This window comes from Ovis canadensis, chromosome 26 (genome assembly GCF_042477335.2).
Source record: "Ovis canadensis isolate MfBH-ARS-UI-01 breed Bighorn chromosome 26, ARS-UI_OviCan_v2, whole genome shotgun sequence".
Lineage (NCBI taxonomy): Eukaryota > Metazoa > Chordata > Mammalia > Artiodactyla > Bovidae > Ovis > Ovis canadensis.
Window position 1 is genome coordinate 34,369,451 of NC_091270.1, and position 5,534 is coordinate 34,374,984.

General features: G+C 38.9%; 1 non-coding gene across 1 annotated transcript; it reads right to left on the reverse strand.

Annotated features, from left to right (window-relative positions):
• Nucleotides 1-2,630: 2,630 nt before the first annotated feature.
• Nucleotides 2,631-2,754, reverse strand: LOC138431196 (small nucleolar RNA SNORA81). Its single transcript, XR_011253596.1, has one exon. It is a non-coding gene; the product is annotated as a small nucleolar RNA SNORA81 (small nucleolar RNA).
• Nucleotides 2,755-5,534: the final 2,780 nt, after the last annotated feature.

Consider the following 5,534-nt stretch of genomic DNA (forward strand, 5'->3'; position numbering starts at 1 on the left):
GGAAAATTACATACAAGATGTATTAGTATCCAGGATACTCTGATAAGAACGCTTCTTATTCTCAATTCTGCTCTCACCCTGCACCCTCAGAAAAAGCACACTAAAGCTGGATGTGATTATTCATGAGGAAGTCAGTGTTTTTTCAACTGACAAATTAAAATTACTCATCAGTTAGGCCATAGCTTGTCATTTAAGACAAGGTGAATTTTAGTTTAGTTTGGAGAGTAATGCTAGCTAATGAGGAACTGCAAGAAATTGAAAACATTCTGAAGTCATATTTTATGTCCAACTGAAATTTCAGAAAGCCTCCAGAAATTCAATGGCATAAACTTTCTCATTTGAAACAAGAGAGCAAAGAACAAGCAGAGAGAAATAATTCAGTAGAGGAGGAAAGCAAAATTGGAGATGACCATGAGACATAAATCCTGTGCAAATGTGCAGACAATTGGGGAAGAACTTTGGGCTTTGCACTGGTACAGAAGACAGACATACACAATCTTAGCCAGATCTTTAGGGAAAGGACCCAAACTAGCAGCAGCATTATTTTTAAGTAAGTCTCATAATTCACTGCCCAGTAAGTATCAGTTAAGTATTATTATTTCCATTTCACAGAAGAGGAACATAAGAGAGGCTCAGTACCAAAACTGGAACTCCAGCTCAGGTTTGCCTGATCCAAGGCTTGGCTCTTTCCACCCTGCCTCTGCCCACATTACCTAATACCCACTGGCAGGATTAGTTGCTATAAACTCTATATCAGGGGTCCCCTCCCCAACCTCCAGGATCTAATGCCTGATGATCTGAGGCAGAGCTGATGCAATAATAATAGAAATAAAGTGCACAATAAATGTAATGGGCTTAAATCATCCTGAAACCATCTTCCCTCCTATGGTCCATAGAAAAATGTTCTTCCATGAACCCGTTTCTGGAACCAAAAAGGTTGGGGACAATTGCTCTATATCCTCAAAGTTTATCTTTGATTGTTTGGTTTTTATTGATTTCTTCATTTTTGGCTTTTATATCTTTGTAGCAGTTCTTATCACTCTGTTTGCCAGTTTATCTCTTAACATGACTCTCTGTCATGGGAGCTGAAGCTTCCGGAAGACAAGACATATTTCACTGGTATATTCTCATCACTTAGCAGTACCTGGAACATAGTAGGTATTCAATAAAGGCTTGTGTGCTTGTTCCATCATTCATACATTATCCTTTATTAAGCTCCCTGTACATGTCAGACACTGGGGATGGAGCAGTAAACAAAAGCAGACAGAAGACCCTGCTCTCAATCAGTGAGCAGAAAACATCACCCAAATCATCACATAAATTAAAACACATTGCATAGCCCACTGAGGTGTGTGCTATGTCACAGAGGAGCAGAGAACTTCAAGAGTACAGGACTGTTTGGAGAACCCAGTAAGGATTCTAAAGAAAAGGATTTGTGAGTGAGCAGTTAAGAATGAGTAGATGGGTAGAAATTCCCGGCAATCCCTCAGCAGGAGATGACACAGCAAGACTAGATCCATAGGAGGATCAGGGTGGCGGGAGGGAAAAGATGGAGAGGGAAATAGGTAAGCAGGAAGAGTCAGCACTGCATCAGAGAAAAACACACATTCTCATTAACCAGAAGCCATCTGTCTATAGAGACTTCCACAAAGAGAAAATCCATGATCTCTCATTCCAGTCCCAAAATGTTTGGAGCAGCTGTCCATGTTCTTTCCGAACTCCCTTTAAAAAAAAATTGCTCAACTTATTAGATAAGTGATATTCCATTAGCATTGGACTGTCCAGACCAGGGACTGTCAGCAGCAACTTCTCTGACCACTGGAGAGTCAGGGACACCTCTGAAGCAGTAGCACCTGAAAGGAGGAGTCTGAGAAGGCAAGTTTCCTGTGAATGAGGCTGGGAGGAAGCTCCTTGTCCACAGTGCTGGTGGTAAAACTATGCGTTCAACTGATTATCCAAAAAATAATATCAGTGATTAGCAAAGTGAAGTGAAAGTTGCCCAATTGTGTCCACTCTTTGCAACCCCATGGACTATAGCCTGCTAGGCTCCCCTGTCCACAGAATTTTCCAGGCAAGAATACTGGAGTGGGTTGCCATTTCTTTCTCCAGGGGACCTTCCTGGGCCAGGGATCAAACCCATGTCTCCTGCATTGGCAGGCGGATTCTTTACCACTAAGCCACCAGCCCTAGAGTGACCCAATATCAGCCTGAAAATGGCAGATCTCTCACCTTTCAAGAAGGTGCTGGCACCAGGTAACTGGGCCAGCAATTCCATCAGATGAATCCCACAAGGGAGAAGTCAGCTCTACTCTCCAAAGGTGCTTGCGGCAGCCCGTGTGGGAAGAAACCAATGAGTACAATGCAAAAACCTGCATGTTGAGTAGTTAAAGTTTATTGGGTTTTTCCACCCTCAATTAAGTGTGTTTATAGTGATTCCATCAGCAGAAACTACAAGTACACTGAACTGCCATGCATTACCTGACATTGTATTTCCATTTTGCTCTGTTAACAAAGACTAGAGTTTAATTTCCAGGGACGTCTCAGCACAGATGCTCAAATGGAATGATTAATTTCTTTTTTTTTTTTTCTGTTCATTCTTTAGAAACTCATTTTTTTGGATTTGTCTAAAGACATATTGCACCACATCTTAAGACAAAGGACACTGGACGTTAAGAAAGAGGTCCACCTCAGAATTTACAATCTAGGGCAGTTACTTGTCTTCTTGCGTGTACTGTGGTTACTTTCCAGGAATGAAGAAATACCAACTCGTGTCCATAAGGATAAGTCATAAGCAAAGAAAAAATTATTTAAGAAAAACATAAGGAGTTAAGGTAGCATTAAGGCATCTCTACATTTACATGAAGTTGAAAGACAAAATAGGGTGAGGATAGATTAATAAAGAGTATCCTGCATGGTTAGCAATAAAAAATGCTTTTTCATAGACATTAGCGGGGTTTATTTTGATTGGTTTTTTATTAGTGGTTGTAATTCTATTTCCTGGATCAATGAGTCCAAAATTGGATATTAGCAACCACAGGGGTAGAGTAACTCAGATAACTCTTGAGGATAAGCAATTTAAAAAGATTAGGAAATGGCTTCTTTTCATAGCTGTGAACTAAGTATCCAGAACCAGATTGCTCTCAGGCCCTGCTATGAAACCAAAAAGGCTGCTCCTCAGCTGGGGAGAGGGGTCTTTCCATACCCTATTTTTGGCCCTTATTCTCTCTCCTTCACTTCCTTTTGGTCTCCTGGAAATGAATTCAATTTGTTCACCCTAAGGAACTGAGAGCTGTTAACAGCTTAATATGTTATCTCTCCCACTGGAATTTGCACTTTGATAGAGAATAATGCCTTAACTCAGAAGAGTGAACTGTTTGGGCAATGAACTGAATGGAAGGGATCAGGGTTCAGGATAGGCAAGTATATAAATCCATGTTGCTCAGTGGGCCAGCTTATAGGATCAGGTCAGAGAGGACCCAGATCAGGGATTCTCAAAGTGCAGCCCAGTGTGGCCCTGAGAGACTGTCAGTGGTTACTTGAGGTGAAAACTACTTTCATAATAATACTAAGATGTCATTTGCCCTTTCACTCTTGTTTTCTCATAAACATGGTGGGGTTTTCTAGAGTCTTCATGATGGGGAATATCACAACCTATTGAACACAGAAACAGGAAATTCAGATGCCTATTAAGTAACATGTTAAGATTTGCAAAGATGTAAAACAATTCTTCTTTGAATTATTTTTAGTTTTAGAGTCTTAAAATGCTTAGTAAAATAATTTTAATCAAAAACTCAATGAAATTTTTAAAAATAAATAAACATCAATACATTTAAATTTAAAATCTTAAATAAAATTTTAGGATTATAAATACAATTTTTTGATGTATTTTGTGCCAGCATTTTTTCTTATGTGTAGTATTATATAGTTTTGATTGTACATGGAAAATAACTACATTTTCCTGTTATTTTCCATATTTTGGAATAAGTGCTTGACATATTAAAAACATTTTTAACTGTTGTTAAATGCTATATGACATTCCATTGTATGAATATGCCATCTTTTACTATTTCTTTTGTTAAATATTTAAGTTTATCATTCCCTCTTAGAAATAATGGTGATGAACATCTTCTGTGCCAACTTAGGAACTAAAAAATAGTTAACAGAAATTTAAATCCCTAATGTGCATTTTAAGTGGGATGCCTTAATATATTGAGGTTGTCTATGTTCTACTACACAGAAACATCAAAAATACAGATTTTTAACCAAAATGTTTGGGTAACACCATCATATATGGGATGGTGTTCTCATTTTCAAATTCTCATGGTAGTCTAAGAATTTTTTGTATATCTATCATGGTGTTTTGGATTACTATGTCAACCTTACTAATAGGCAGTTATTTTTTAATTGTAATTAATGTCTACATGAGCAACTTTGTAAAAGTTCTGGATATAATTCTTAGTTTAAAATGGAGCGTCAGACATTGAAGGAAAGTTTAAATTAGCTGATAATAAAATGAGTGTGGGAAAGCTTTAACCAGCTGAGCAGAAGGGCAGAAAAATTAGTTAGAATAACATCAGTGAGAGGGTGTGACTCAGTCAGGAGACAAGCACAACCTAACTGAAAAGTAGGGCATCAATTAAAACAAATCTATTCCAGGAAAGCAAAGAGAACCATGAATGGCATCACCCAGCCACACGAACATGTGACAAATGCGATGTATATGACTGTATTTGCACTACTCTCTCTCCCGATTAGACATGGATTATCCAGAAAACAAAGATCCCCTAATACAGACTTAACAGGAAGCCTCAGGATCAGGAAACCCACTTCAAAGTCATCCAGAGGAACAATCTAACCTCATGGCCCACCCATGCTGACCACAAGGCAGCAGAGCAAAAAGATGACCCCAAAGAAATGGGCAGAGGAAACAGCACCATTTTGTCATCATTTTCCTTGGAGAAACAAGGATGCATGACATTTTATTAATAGGCACAATCTATTTATGTAAGTAACCTGGTAAAAGGTAATAGGGTGATTTCATGCTCTACTGAAAGGAAGTGGGATGGCTTTCTACCCTAAAGCCCTTGGTGCTTTTTCAAGCACAGCATGGAGTGCACTTGCTATTTCTTTCTCACAGATAGAACCTCAGTGATGTAAAAGAGCTGATCCAGCTTCCTGCAGAAAGGCTGTTTATTATGTACACCGTTGATTTCATATATTCCAGGGCCTATTGGCTCATGCAGTCATAACCAAGATGGATACTGACCAGTGGAGTTGCAAAGACAGCTGTCTTGGTTCTTGCATATCTTTTGGTTATATCACAACATGCTAATTAATGCAAGACCACAAGGTCAGTGCCTTGTCAGTTTGACCTGATACCTCTTACAGTGTGAAATCTCCTTGCAGAGATCTTGAGACAAGTTGCCAACAATCTCAAAGTTCTGATGGTTTGGAAAAGGAAATGGCAACACATTCCAGTATTTTTGCCTGAAAAATCCCATGAACAGAGGAACCTGGGGGCCTAGAGTCCGTGG